General features: G+C 33.5%; 2 long non-coding RNA genes across 4 annotated transcripts; one reads left to right on the top strand and one right to left on the bottom strand.

The window, feature by feature from the left end:
- The first annotated feature begins 3355 nt into the window (after window positions 1-3355).
- Window positions 3356-3741, top strand: LOC146907713 (uncharacterized). Its single transcript, XR_015019217.1, has 2 exons — window positions 3356-3468; window positions 3568-3741. It is a non-coding gene; the product is annotated as an uncharacterized LOC146907713 (long non-coding RNA).
- A 2167-nt stretch (window positions 3742-5908) lies between these two features.
- Window positions 5909-8708, bottom strand: LOC146907714 (uncharacterized). Of its 3 annotated transcripts, none has more exons than XR_015019914.1 (4): window positions 7992-8708; window positions 6924-6986; window positions 6720-6810; window positions 5909-6249 (listed from the first exon to the last, which is right to left on the bottom strand). It is a non-coding gene; the product is annotated as an uncharacterized LOC146907714 (long non-coding RNA). The 3 variants fall into 3 exon arrangements; XR_015019913.1 differs by having other exon boundaries at window positions 6924-6991; XR_015019915.1 differs by lacking the exon at window positions 6924-6986.
- Window positions 8709-15834: the final 7126 nt, after the last annotated feature.

The raw sequence follows: 15834 nt of genomic DNA on the forward strand, positions 1-15834 counted from the left end.
GCCCAAAATTGTGCAAGGCAGACTATCAACCACGCCGCCTCCAGGATAAAACAAGCTCAGCTACAACTGTGCGGTTAACTACTGCACTGTAGAAAACCGTTCGAGAATTACACCTTCAATATGGTACTAAGACCACTCTTTTAATACTGAAACCAATATGGTATTATAACCACTCAATTATGATGTTGAGACCACTCAAATATGGTGTTACCACCATTCTAATTCTTAACTTCTCCAAATATCAATATGGTATTTCAACCACTCAAATATGGTGTTACGACCATTCTAACATCTAACTTCTCCATGAATTGAAGAAGAATATTAATGTTTAATATCATTCTTATTATACCGAAAAGGGACTATGATCTTAAATATTATTTATTCTAAAAAGACATAAATAATTGAAGGGACTATGCTCTTAAAACCATTCTTGATTCCGAAGGGACAATATACCGAAAAGGGACTACATGGTCTTAAGAACACTCTTAATTCCGAAGGGACAGAAGGGAGTAGAAAAAGGAGAAGGATTTGTTAACACAAGTCGAAGGAGGGAGAAGAGAGGAAAGACATAGGAAGCATCAACTGCGAATTTCGATGTGTAGAATGCACTATGTGAGCTCTCGATTTATAGAGAAAATTCACACCTAATAAGTGAGAAATTTGGGAACAAGTAATACATTAGTGAGAAATTTGGGAACAAGTAATACATTACTATGTGATTAAGTAAGTCACATATTAGATCTAGTACAAAAATATCTCAATTGAGTACAAAATATATCATATTGAGTACAAAAATATATTATATTATGTACCAATATATATTTCAGATCAAGTACTAAAATATATTAGATTGCCTACCCAAATATTTCAGATTGTGTTCCGAAATATTCTAGATTGCGTTCCAAAATATTTTAGCAAAACTTGGGGACTAAGAAAGCACTTTCTAATAATGATTAAATTAATTATTTAATTTATCATTTCCAAATAATAAAATATATATCAATATATATTTTTTCTCTAGTGCTTACTTCGTTCACATAATTATGTATCCTTATTAAAGGTACACCCCCACTATATAAACACTACGAATGTGTGTGTTCCATCCGAGGTGAGACTTCCACTTTTTTCAATTCACACAACACTAGTTCTACCCAACATGAGAATTTGTGTTTAGTATTTTTACTCAATTTCCACACATGTTCCAAGAATTACCCTTCATCAATAACCTAATTTCTACCATTTTCTCAATCTCTTTGCTTGAACAATACACTCATTGATTTCACTCACCTGGGTGTTTAATTAGAATGTTTCCCAATCCAAGATTATAACTCAAAATCACTCAACCCATAGTCTTCTATTCTCCCAAGGATTCCCTCTTTAAGGCTCTCTCAAGTTACAAAATAGTATAACTTTCTTAGTTTAAATTTTTATCACTCCTACATTGATTTTTTTTATAAAAAAAAATACGTTATAAAATCTTGCCCCCACCGATTAAATTTTTGGATCTATCACATTAAGTCGCCAACTTTCTATAAACTAATGTTACCTACTAGCATTGTCAAATACTTGTCGACGTTTTGTGAACCGACGTTGTTATATTACATCCAAGTGATCAAACGATTTTGCATTGGCAATAAGGAAAGGATAATCTGCATTCCAAGGATTAAAGACAACTAAAATATTGCTATAAATCTCAGGATGCAGATTATCTAATCCTTACCCAATATTTCTACCGACTTCATCATGACGACATATAGCACTAATAGAAAATGGAAACTATCAAGTTGATTTCAGTTACGCATTGGCGATAAGGAAGAGATAATCTGCATTCCAAGGCTTAGATACAGTTACGCATCGGTTGTTCTAAACCTCAGGATGCAGATTATCTCATCTGATCCCAATATATCCTATTCAACAAGAATGTTTAGTATTGGTACTAAGGAAAATGTAATTTCAATCCCAAGGACTCCAATTGCAAGTAGTATTAAGAAAATGGGAGTACAAGAAAGAGTGTGAGTAAATACTATAAGGAAGAATGCTTGAGTTAGGTTTGATTGAGAGTCGTCTGCATCATCATAGGAGTTTATATTGTGCTTCAAATATATTCCATCAAGATTGGTTTGCCAATCATTTTTTTAGGATTCTTAACTTGACCGCTTTTCTGAAAAGTATAAAGATCACTTGTTCTTGACAAAATGTCACATTCAAATTCAATATGTAGGCTTATACTGAAATTTGTCTTTTTTCCGATCAGAATAGATACCAACAGATAGAGAGCCACAAGGATGCACCACCCTGCAATGAGATTATCTAGCTTCATGGAAACACTTAATTCCATAAAGAATATATATCAACAAATCTAACACTTTTGGCAGATGTTCTACTCGTGAGGACCATTGAGAGTGTTATTCTTGAAGTTTATTTGAATGGTATTGAATATCTCAATTTGTTGGGGACCATTTTGTTACGGCAGGCAGGAGGACCATTTTATCATTATATTGATGGTTCATTGAGAGAAGGTTTTTATACCCAGGTTATTGTTAATGCATTCTGACGTAAAAATCCCTTTTAAATTTAATCGAAGACAATTTTCTTTGGTAGTTTCCTTTGCAATGATCATTAATAAGAATTAAGGTCAATCACAAAAAACACGTTGGGATATACCTTCCAACGTCTGTGTTCTCACATGATCAGTTATACGTTGCAATATCAAGGGTCACATCAAGGGAAGAGTTGAAGATATTGCTAAACAATGAAGACAGTGAAGATACTAATGTGACGTCAAATGTGGTCTACAAAGAAGTATTTCGTAATTTATCATAAATAATGTTGTCTTTTCTATTTTCCAAATATATGAATGTTATCTTTATATGTTTAGTGTGGATCCATATGTTTTTTTAAGTTTGTGGATCCATTTTAATGATGCAAATTATATGGTTACTATCTTTTATTTTGGTATAATTTATTTTTCTTGACAAGTATTATGAACATACGAAGTGCTGCCTCTTAAGTCAGTAGATCCGTGCGGAGCACAGGTCGATGGTCTAGTTTTTTTAAATCATTAACTAAATTTGTTTCTCTTTTGGAGTTTGGCCCTTATATATTTTGAAAGTCTAAAACATAAATTAAAAATACAATGTAGTTTAATGAGACTAAGAATATAATGATTTTTTATGATGATCAAGATTAGTACATGAATTCTTTACAAAAGTTAAGTGGTCAATTATTTATAAATATATAATTCTTTATATTTAACACTATTATAATTTTATAAATGACCTCTTGCAACTTCAAAGATCTAAAAACTATTTAATTAATGTAAAAAAAAAGCAACTTTTACTTATAAAGCCATTAAAACGGTTTTGTTTATTACATTCAATTCAAAGTATAAAAATATGGCTCAAATTTTCAAGTTTGTTTATATTTTGATCATTTTTCTTTCTTCATTTCTGATTGAAGCAAGTATAAGTATGTCATTTTCACAATATTTTAAATTATATTATTTATTTAGACGTAATATTTTATCACCTTTGAATAACATTGTTTTTTTCTTATTTGTTAATACAGCTGAGACGCCCTGCACTAGTGACAAAGATTGTTTTTATGAACTTTATAATATAAAGTGCATTAACGGTTATTGTAAATTTATTATTACTCGTGAAGAGTAATAATTAAGTTTAAAAATAAGTATGTACACCTGAGAAAATAGTTTTAATAAATAAAGAGTAATCATTAATCATAGAGTCCTGATAGACATACACCCTAACGTGGCATACACCTTTCAACCTCCACACAGAATATTGACATGTGTCAACTTGGTCCCACACACAAAAAAACTCAGCCCAACTCATTTGTCTCTCCACTCTCTCTTCTGTCTCTTTCCTTCACCATCTCTTCTCCCTCTTCTTTCACCACCGTCGGCCACCCTTTGCCACCTCCACACACAGATCTAAGAGAGATGCAAGAGATTGGTTTGACAGCAATATGTTTGATGGGTTTAAAAAAAAATCTGTGAAATTTACTCCTCTCTGCAAAGAACGAATCAGATCAAACATATTCCTCTTCTTTTTCTTTTTTATTTTGTCATTTTTTTTATTATAAAAAGAAATTGTTGTTGAGAGTGGCGCTAACGGTGGTGGCAACGTGATGTCGCCGGTATGATGGTGGTTGTTGCGTTGCAGAGGGTGGTGTGTGTGGTGGAGAGAGAGATCTGTGTTTGTGTTTAGAGATAGAAGGGAGAAGAGAAAGAGAGAGAGAGGGAGAATCAAAAGCAAAAGATAGAAGCAAGCAAGGAGAGGGGCGGCGGCGGCGACAAGGCAAGAGGGTGGCGGTGGCAAGAGGGGGTTGGAGGAGGAAGAAGGTTCAGAGAAAATGAGAAGAGATAGTTGGAGGGTGAATTCAGAAAAAATGGATATGGAAATTCCAATTTTACCCCTGAGAAATATAAACTAGCCAAATATATGGTCTGTATGACCACATTTTTACAAATACGTGACTGCTATTTTTTCATAAATTAGAACTTGTCCGTCTTTAGCGTGATAAACTCGCCGATTGTAAATCAGGTTATTTATGGTTGGAAATGCTTTTAGTACGGTGATCAAATGAGATCATGCGTTCGATTCGCCTAAAAGGATATTATTTACACCTGGGAAAGAAAAACTAGCCAAAAATATGGTTTGTATGACCACATTTTTACAAATACATGACCACTATTTTTTCATAAATTAGAACTTGTCCGTACTTAGGCGTGATAAACTTGCCGAGTGTAAAACTGTTTATTTATGGTTGGAAATGCTTTTAGTGCAGTGATCAAATGAGATCATGCGTTCGATTCGCCTAAAACGATATTATTTACACCTGGTAAATATAAACTAGCCAAATATATGGTATGTGTGACCACATTATTACATATGCGTGACCACTATTTTTTCATAAATTAGAACTTGTTCGTCTTTAGGCGTGATAAACTCGTAAATTGTAAAATAAGTTATTTATTGTTGGAATTGCTTTTAGTGTAGTGATCAAATTAGATTATGTGTTTGATTCGCATAAAACAAGATTATTTATACATGGGAAATATAAACTAGCCAAATATATGTTTTGTGTGACCACATATTTTAAGGTGCGTGACCACTATTTTTTCAGAAATTAGAACTTGTCCGTCTTTAGGCGTGATAAACTTGCAGATTGTAAAAGAAGTTATTTATCGTTTGAAAGGCTTTTAATGCAGTGATCAAATGAGATCATGCGTTCTATTTGCCTAAAACGAAATTATTTACATCTGGGAAATATAAACTAGCCAGATATATGACATGTATGACCACATTTTTACAAATACGTGACCACTATTTTTTCAGAAATTAGAACTTGTCCGTCTTTAGGCGTGATAAACTTGCAGATTGTAAAATAAGTTATTTATCGTTTGAAAGGCTTTTAATGCAGTGATCAAATGAGATCATGCGTTCTATTTGCCTAAAACGAAATTATTTACATCTGGGAAATATAAACTAGCCAGATATATGACATGTATGACCACATTTTTACAAATACGTGACCACTATTTTTTCAGAAATTAGAACTTGTCCGTCTTTAGGCGTGATAAACTTGCAGATTGTAAAAGAAATTATTTATCGTTTGAAAGGCTTTTAATGCAGTGATCAAATGAGATCATGCGTTCTATTCGCCTAAAACAAAATTATTTACATCTGGGAAATATAAACTAGCCAAATATATGGTCTGTATGACCACATTTTTACATGAAATAAAAAAAACACATGAAAGAAAAAATAGTGGTAAAAAAAACATGGTTACTTAGCCAAATATATGGTCTGTATGACCAAATATATGGTCTGTCACTTAGATCAAGGTTTATTTAAACACATGAAAGAAAAAAAAACACGGTTACGCCTTTGTAAAATTGTGGTTACACACTTCAAATATTTGGTTATACATAATTTTCCTGTGAAAACAATATTATTTTAAGGCGAGTTATCACTGAAATATCAAAAGTGATAAAATGTAGTACATCAAACAATAGAAAATACATGGTGGAATAAGTGCTTCAAACAATAAAACTAAAACTAAATAAGTTAGCCATATCATATACATGGTCGAATTAGTACATCACATAATAAAATAAAATTCAAAAAATTGAACGTAGTTGCTTGAAGTTGATTCTTCTGAGCTTGACTCGGATTTTTTATTGACTTCTATCAATGATTTCGTTTCAAAAACATGCCTTAACTGTACCTGAAAATGAACCATTTACACAAAAGTCAGAAACAGAAATTAAGTAATGAAAGAGATAATAAATAGAAAATGGAAAGTGTTTAATTGATGAAGAAAGGAAATATGTAGAAGGGAGTGAATCCCAATCTACCCCAGAGCCAAGCTCCTCATAGATGGAGAAAACTTTCTCTCTGCCTAACCATAATGGTTCAGCCAATATTCTTGCATAATCACTACAACTCACTTACCTCGCTATATATACTACTAAAGCATAACAAACCAACCAACTAAGCATCCTACCTCACTCTTTATTTACCATATATCCTTACCACATTCATTATTATTGCATGATACCCTCTTTTTCCTTATGACTCCTACTCAGGTCTCTAACATATACATAATACACTCTTTCTTCTTATAGGTTTTCCTTACAAATTAGAGTTCCAAGTCCCTGTGACTAACCAATGCAGCATGACAGGGCCTTCTCTTACTTGTTTTAAGAGATGAGTTGTATACAAACGAAAAGAGGAATATAGAGAATTGTTGAAGGTCTCATCCAGATTCCAGAGGCCCTATGTGCACCTTTTCAAATGTATACAAATGTATAAGAAAAGCAACATAGAGAGAAATATTTGCAACAAAGGCAATCTTTCAAAAGTTACAAACAATAAATAATTAAGAATAGAAAGACACACCTCAGGCTTGCCATACTTGTTCTTCCTAAATTTCAAGGATTTTGGATCAATTTGACAATTTGTCTGGTCTAACAGCAAAAAAAATTGTTTAAATACATGACCTCTGTTGCGATATAGAAAGAATCAAAACCAAATGATACAAGAACAAGAACAATATACAAATAACAAATGTTCCACCAAACAAGTAGGCTATATGTCTATCAGAGAAAACATAAGCAAACCAATTATGTTAAAAGCTGTAACAAACAAAAATTAACATTAATAATCAGTTTGCATAACAATCACATCCCATTAGTGGAAAGATGTTTAAACATGCTGAAACAAAATGACTCAAACCTTGAGCAAATTTAAATTAAATACACAATATTCTCAACACCTCAATTTGATGGATCAAAGGTGAATGAGAGGCTGCACAAGTCTTCACTATTCTTATCTCAAGATAACCCTCCACCAAAATTCAAGGTATGGTTGTATTCAATTCATCTTGATGGTGGTGCATGGCAATGCCACACCGTAATTATATGATGTCCAAATTTAATATCATCCTATATTGACCACGAGATATGTCAGATGTTCTATTGAATTTTGGCGACAAGCAAGAAGATTCACTATTATTTTGATTGAATTGAATCGAGCTGCAATAGACGTAAATCATCCCTAAACACTTGATCCTCAATTATACTTCCAACACCATTCAACCAAACCAAAATTATCTAAAGCTTAAGTGATTCTCAAAATTCTTCATCATCTTTATCAAGTCTAGTATTATCAGCAAATTAAATACTAAAAACCTAGAAAACTATCATGATAAGTGCTTATAACATTAAACCGAATTCATTAAATGCAAAAAATTAACTTTGATTTTGAAAAACTAATTTCAAAATCAGTGTTTACTAATTTCGAAACTAAGAAGAGTTTATCAGTGTTTACCAATTTCAAAACTAAAGTTGTTTTTCAATTATTAACATTATTCAATGTAATTTTTCAAAACCATTTTCAAAACACAAAATCCCTAAATTACAACCCTCAAACCCACAAATTGAAGGAAAAATTTGAGATAGATCTCACCTTCAACAAAGATGGAGAATCAGCAATAGAGGCAGTCCGACAATAGAGAGTGGTAAATCTGTAGATGCAGTCCAGCAATGAGCCCAACACAATAAAAAAAACGTGTGAGCAAATCAAAGGGAACAACTCCTAATTTATTATCGCAAACTTCATTTCACTCATCTGAAAATCCAAACAAACTCTCTTCTTCTTTTTTGCTCAGATTCGAACAATACATCTGAAAATTGAGATTTTGTTGATGATTGTGTTTCTAGTTAAGATCTATGTTTTGTTTTGCTGATTTTGAATGTTGTGTTTTCTGGGTTCTGATGGGGACGATGGGACACAATTGCAAGAATGACGGTGGTGTCAGATATGAGTCGGCGATGGTGGTGGTGGTGAGAGTGTGTGACGGTCGTCAGCCGTCGAGAATGATGAAGGTGTCGACGAAATAAGAATATGGATGGGAGAGAGATGAGAAAAGTGAGGATGAAGGTTGGACCTTTGGTCTTCGCCGCCGTCGTCGCCGTAAACAGCAAATGGTCGGTGGAGGTTGTGGAGATGGTGGAGGGTTTGAGAGAAGAGAAAGAAGGAAAGAAAAAATGAGGGTGAAGGAAGAGAGATAGGGTTTGTTTTGGACAAAATCACCCCTTATTTTTTACAAATGGACAAAATTGCCCCATGCCACATAAGGAGTGGTAGGAGGTGTATCACCAAAAGGGTGTTCACCAATCTTTTTCCTTAATCATATTACACATGTATTATTACCTTCGTCAAGATATCGCTAACAACAACGTAACTACATAATTCTTCAACAACAAAAAAACAAAGCCATAGCATAATTCCCTAAAAGAAATAATGTCACTACATAATTATAATAATATATTTTAATAAATAAATGAAATTAATAATTAGTTTTCTGGTTAAATTTTTTTTTTTATTTCAATTTGTATGTTGTTCTAATCTTTTTTACATCGCCTGTTCTTATCTAATATAAGAGGAATAGCCAATGCCCCATCGAGATTGGCTTTGAAGAGACTCATTTTAAAACATAAACCTGATTTTGTGTTTGTTGCTGAACCCTGGATGGATTATTCTAATTTTCCTCTTACTTGGTTCCATAGATTAGGATTTAAGATTTTCTCCTGCAACTCAAGAGAAAATCTTCTACCTAATCTCTGGTGTTTTTGTACTTTTAATTATAACCCTATAGTTGTAAATAAAGATGAACAACAAGTTTCATTTTCTTTCATTTTGGAGGAAAATACTTTTTATGTGTCTGCGGTATATGCCTCTACAAGTTACTGGAAAAGGAAAGAATTATGGCAGAAGCTCACCTCATTGCAAACTCAATTTGATGCGCCATGGGCTTTTATTGGAGACATTAATGTTATTTTAGGATCACATGAGCATAAAGGAGCATTTCAACCAGCTAGGGCCCCTATGAATGATTTTCAAAGCTGGTCAGACTTGCACAGTTTGTTACACCTTCCTACTAGGGGAGTTGAATTTACTTGGGACAATAGAAGATTTGGTAGGAGGCACACAAAGAAAAGGTTAGATCGAACTATTTGCAACCAACAATGGTTAGATTCTTGTGCTGTTATATCTTGTTCATATTTGACTAAACTTAGATCAGATCATTACCCTTTACTTCTTGATTTTCGAACCCTAAACCTACAAATTGCCTCAAGCTTTAAATTCCTTAAAATGTGGACATTGCATGATACCTGCCATAAAGTGATTGAAGAGAGTTGGAATGTTAGAATTCTTGGCAGCCCTATGTATATCCTTAGTTCTAAATTAAAGATGCTCAAAGCGAAACTCAAAGTCTGGAACAAAGAAGTCTTTGGTAACATTCATTTGCAAGTAACAGAAGCTGAAAAAATTCTGAATGATATTCAAGACCAGATCAACATCTCAGAGCACAATGATACTCTTATGATTGAAGAAAAAATTGCTCAAACAAACCTTGACCTAGCCTTACACAAACAAGAGACCTTCTGGTTGGAGAAAGCTAAACTTAAGTGGCATGTGGATGGTGATAGAAATACCAAGTATTTTCATAGGCTTACTAAAATTAAAAATAAAACTAAAATTATTTCATCACTCAGGAATGGTGAAGACATCATCACAGATCAAGAAAGAATTTCTGAGCATGTGGTTTCTTATTATAAAAATTTGTTTTTTTCTACTAACTATTTTTTGCAGGATCAGTCACTTGTTGAAGAGGCAATCCCAAAGCTTGTTGATGAAACTTCAAACAGGATTCTCACAATGTTACCATCAAAAGAAGAAGTAAAGAATGCAGTCTTTGATTTAAACTCAGATGGAGCACCTGGACCTGATGGATTTGGTGCTTGTTTTTTTCAATCATATTGGAGTATTGTGCAGAAGGATGTTTATGAAGCTGTGCTTGAATTTTTCAGAACTGGTTTGTTTCCCCCCAATTTCAATGCTAACTCAATCATTCTTATTCCAAAAACTCCCAATGCTGATAGTATTGATCAATTTCGACCTATTGCTTTAGCCAATTTTAAATTCAAAATCATCAGCAAAGTTCTTGCAGATAGGTTAGCAAAAATCCTTCCTAGTATCATTTCAAAAGAACAAAGAGGTTTTGTTCAAGGTAGGAACATAAGAGATTGCATTGCCCTTACCTCTGAAGCTATTAATGTGCAGGATAAAAAATGTTTCGGAGGGAACCTTGCTCTCAAAGTAGATGTATCTAAAGCTTTTGATACTTTAAATTGGGAGTTTCTTCTTCTTGTTCTCAAAACTTTTGGTTTTAATGAGTTATTCTGCAACTGGATTTGTTCAATTCTTCATTCTTCCAAAATGTCTATTTCTATGAATGGTGCTCAACATGGTTTCTTTAATTGTAATAGAGGAGTGAGACAGGGCGATCCCTTATCTCCCCTTCTCTTTTGTATTGCTGAAGAGGTGTTAAGCAGGAGTATCTCCATATTGGTGGATCAAGGGAAAATAGATCTTATTGTTGCTTCAAGGAATAACAACATCCCCTCACATTGCTTTTATGCGGATGATTTAATGGTGTTCTGCAAAGGGAAGGTCTCTAGCTTGGAATCATTAAAATCTCTATTCACCAGATATGCTGCATGTTCTGGTCAAGTCATGAATCTGAGGAAATCTTTTATTTTTGCTGGTGGCATTACTGATTCTAGAATGAATTATATTGTCAACTTGCTTGGTTTTTCTGTAGGTTCACTCCCTTTTACTTATCTTGGGGCTCCCATTTTTAAGGGTAAACCTAAATGCATACACTTCCAACCTATAGCTGACAAGGTGAAGGCCAAACTTGCAAAATGGAAAGCTTCACTACTCTCTATTGCCGGAAGAATTCAACTTGTAAAATCGGTGGTCCAAGGCATGCTGGTACATACAATGTCTATTTATTCTTGGCCAATTAAAATTCTTAGAGATATGGAGAAATGGATAAAAAACTTCATGTGGAGTGGTGATATCACAAAGAGGAAAATGGTGACAGTAGCTTGGAGGAAAATATGTGCAGACTTTGAAGAGGGTGGTCTAGGTCTCAAATCTCTCATATGTTTGAATGAAGCTACTAACCTGAAAATGTGTTGGAACTTACTCCAGTCAGATGAGCAATGGGCAATCATAATTCGAAGCAGAGTTTTAAGAGACCATAAATGCATTATTCATCACATCTTCTCATCTATATGGAGTGGAGTTAAAGGTGAATTTCAAGTTATCATGAACAACTGTTCTTGGATAGTTGGTAATGGGAGACAAATAAATTTTTGGTCAGACTCTTGGTGTGGACAGGTTCTTGCTCAAACTTACAACGTGTCTGATCATATGCTTCAGCTGTTACCTAAGAAGTTGGAGAACTACATCAACAATCACAATTGGAACATTTCAGAAGAATTGAATCAAAACTTCCCTAATCTGAGATCGTTGGTTTCACGGATTACCCTTCCTTATAATGATCAGAGAGATACACTTGTTTGGAATCACTCTTCTAAAGGCGACCTAACTCAGAAAGATGCATATGCTTTCAAAAAACATCACTTTCCCAAGATTAAGTGGGCAAGGCTCATTTGGTCAAAGGATATTCCCCCCTCCAAATCTCTGCTTGTTTGGAGAATGATGCTGGACAAATTACCTACTGATGAAGTCTTAGCCTCCCGAGGATGTCATCTTCCTTCAGTTTGTTCCCTATGCTTGGCTCAAGAAGAATCCATTTTTCATCTATTTTTTCTTTGTCAGTATGCAGTTAATATTTGGAGATGGTTTGCTACTTGTTTAAACTGTCCGCTTCAGTTTCAATCTAAAGAAGAAATGTGGTCCACCATTGACAAATGCTCCAGCCCACAAGGTAAGTTAGTTATTACTGTTGCAATGATTAATATCTTCAATGTAATCTGGTTTGCAAGGAACCAAAAAAGATTCAACAACAAAACCATTCATTGGAGAACATCCATAGCTAATCTTATTTCCAGCACCAACCTCTCTGGTAATAACACTCTTGCAACTTCTTCTTCCAGCATGTATGATTTTACTATCATAAAAAAATTCAACATCACTTTGCATCCTCCTAGGGCCCCTCAAATCATAGAGGTTTTATGGCATCCACCTATTCTAAATTGGATAAAGTGCAATTCTGATGGGTCCTCAACCTCTCTCACCTCCGGCTGTGGTGGTATATTTCGAAACCATAATTCAGATTTTCTTCTTTGTTTTGCTGAGAATACTGGTCAAGAAGATGCTTATTATGCTGAGTTATCAGGTGCTTTGAGAGCGATTGAATTAGCAAAACAATTCAATTAGCTCAATCTTTGGCTAGAACTTGATTCAATGCTAGTGGTTAATGCTTTCAAGAACAAAGCCTTAGTCCCTTGGAGGTTAAGGAATAGATGGGATAACTGCTTGAACACTATTAGCAACATGAATTTCATTGTATCACATATTTTTAGGGAAGGTAACCAATGTGCTGATCACTTGGCAAACATAGGTTTAACTTGTAATGTTCCTTACATCTGGATGCAGCTCCCTAGTAGCATTAGCGCTTTTGTATCTCAGAACAAGTTAGGGATGCCTAATTTTAGGTTTGTTACTCATTAAGGAGGTTTGGTTTGGCCCCCCTCCTTTTCTTTGTATTTTTCTCTTCCCTTTATATATTTTCGGTAGCCTAGTGCTTTGCTAGCTACCTTTTTGGTTGAAAAAAAAAAAAAAAATTTAGGTTTTTTACATCGCCTGTTTTTAGGTTTTTTCAACAACAAAAAAACAACGTCACTTGAAGCTATAGTTTAAGCTTTTGAGAGATTGAGATAAGGGGGAAGATTACATTCTCATAATAAGCTATAATCACTTTTATGACATTTGGATCATGTTTTGTTTGATGATTTTTAAGAAATTGATAATATGTTAAGTTGATTTTTGTGCTTATTGATTACGTGAACTATGGGTGTGATGAACTTTATGAAATTGAGTTTTTTCCACGTTTAAATTCATGTATGAGGTTAGAGAATAATTTGTTTGTAAAGTTTTATCTTAAATGTGTGAAAATCATGATATGATTAATGATTATTGTTCAAAACATGATCTTGATGCTTGTCATATGATTGGGTATGTTTGTATGTCGAAATCTATGCAAGTGTGTTTGTTAAAAACGAGTATTGAATCAAATTGTGAGTTTTTGTGAATTTTGGAAAAGTGATGATGATTTCATGAATTTGATGATTGAATCCATGTTTTGAATGTTATTTTGAACTATGTTAGCATTAGGTGAAGTTTGTAAAACGATTTTTGATCAATTAGGATCAAAAATGGGGTTTTGGGTGAAAATTGAAGGGTTTCCCGAGAGGGAACCCAAAATTTGAGCTCCCGGGAACAGAGCTGGCGCCATGGCAGGCAGCTTTTACGCCACGGCGAGCCTGTGCCATGGCAAGCACATCCTGCGTTACGGCGAGAAGTGTTGAACAGCACTTGCTGCTTACCACGTTTTGCTGTTTTGGAGTGTTTTTGGACATCCCTAAGTGTTCCTTATATATTGTTTTGATGCTATTTTGATGAATTAAGTATGTGTAATCATGTTTACTTGAGATTGAATGAATTATACGATTTGAGACGAACTTTGAATATTCATGAACATGATTTTTTGGAAGAAAAAAAAACGAAGTAAGGTTTTTCTTAAATGAAATGTTAATTTTTGTGATAATTAATGTAGAAGAAGCGTGTAGGGTTGACAAGGACGTTTATGATTGTGAAAATTTAAATTTTAATGAAATATGAAAAAAATAGACGAACTTTGGTAAAATGATGGATTATGACATAGTTGCTTGTAAATGGTTTATGTTCGTGATAATATGGTGGATAATGTTTGAATTTGTGATTGATACGCACATGATGTACTGATTAACTTGGTGAAAATGCTTAGTCGTGTCTAAATGCAAATTGCGCTAAATGAATGAATGTTGTTCTTGATGTGATAAATGTTTGATGATGAATTCATGCTATGTTAACTTGTGAATGACTATGTGATAATGGAAGGTGGGTCACAAAATAATGACAAAATCTGTTTTACATGTTATTCCATCATATGAGATGAGTATTTACATACACACTTTTTCTTATTGTACACAGAAAAGTGTAGCTGTGATGCATATCTGTAATTGTTTCAGTATGTTTGAAGTTTCCAATATCTGTAAAGTAAGAAACTAAAGAATGTTACTCTTTTGCTCTTTCAATCTCCAAAAATGATAATGAACTATTTGAAAGGGAAAGAAAGCCCCACTTGAATTTGTACTTTGTTCGATGGTCTCCACACAGTCTAATCATTTGACCATTCAAGAAGGCTCTTTGTTCGATTGTTATAGGAAATAATAACTTGACAATGAACAACAGTATTTTGTTGTTTGGTTTTAATCCCTACAAAATTGTTTCTCAAAAGGGATCCCTACAAATTTTGTTAATATTGATCTTGATATTTGTAACATGTATAATATTTGATTTTAATCCTCAAAAGTAAATAACGACTTAAATAATATTACAAGGATAAAAAAAAATTGAAGAAGCTAAACAGTATTTTGTTGTTTGGTTTTAATCTCTACAAAATTGTTTCTCAAAAGGGATCCCTACAAAATTTGTTAATATTGATCTTGATATATGTAACATGTAAAATATTTGATTTTAATCCTCAAAAGTAAATAACGACTTAAATAATATTACAAGCCCACCTAAATTGGCATTGGAGAGAATCGAACCTGAGACGTCAAGGATGAGCACATTACAAGCCCACCTAAATTGGCATTGGAAAGAATCGAACCTGAGACCTCAAGGATGAGCACATTCCCAAGTCCTAAGCCAATACCACCAGACCAACCCAAATGAGTTTACAAGGATACATTTTAATATTCACAAATATTTTGTAGGACTAAAACAAAACTAAAAAGGTGTATATTATGGGTGGATATCAATTGCAGTGTGGCATAGTAGTGGGACAGTTTGTGTTATTAAGTGTGGAGATCCATAAATGTTTGAAGCCAATAGACTGACATCTTTGATTTCTAGGTTTCTACCTATGTGAGACTTCTTAATTTTTAACAATAAATAAATATTTTTATAGTGAAGTAAATACATATTTCCACCTTCATTTTAATTATGTGGTCCCAAGTTAAAATTGTGGGTTGATATAATTAAATTATTGAAGATAGCTTAAATGTTGTTCATTTTTTGTTTTGTTTTGAGAGGAGCTTCATAATGTTGTTCATATTCATATATTGCCTTTATCATCACAAAGTGACACGATTAAGAATCATAGATATATTTATGAAAAGAGGGGAAGCAAATGTGTCAAAATTAGTAAATGTGCATATAAATA

This window comes from Medicago sativa, chromosome 7 (assembly GCF_051527215.1).
Source record: "Medicago sativa cultivar Bolivia chromosome 7, Bolivia_mono, whole genome shotgun sequence".
NCBI classification, from domain to species: Eukaryota; Viridiplantae; Streptophyta; class Magnoliopsida; order Fabales; family Fabaceae; genus Medicago; species Medicago sativa.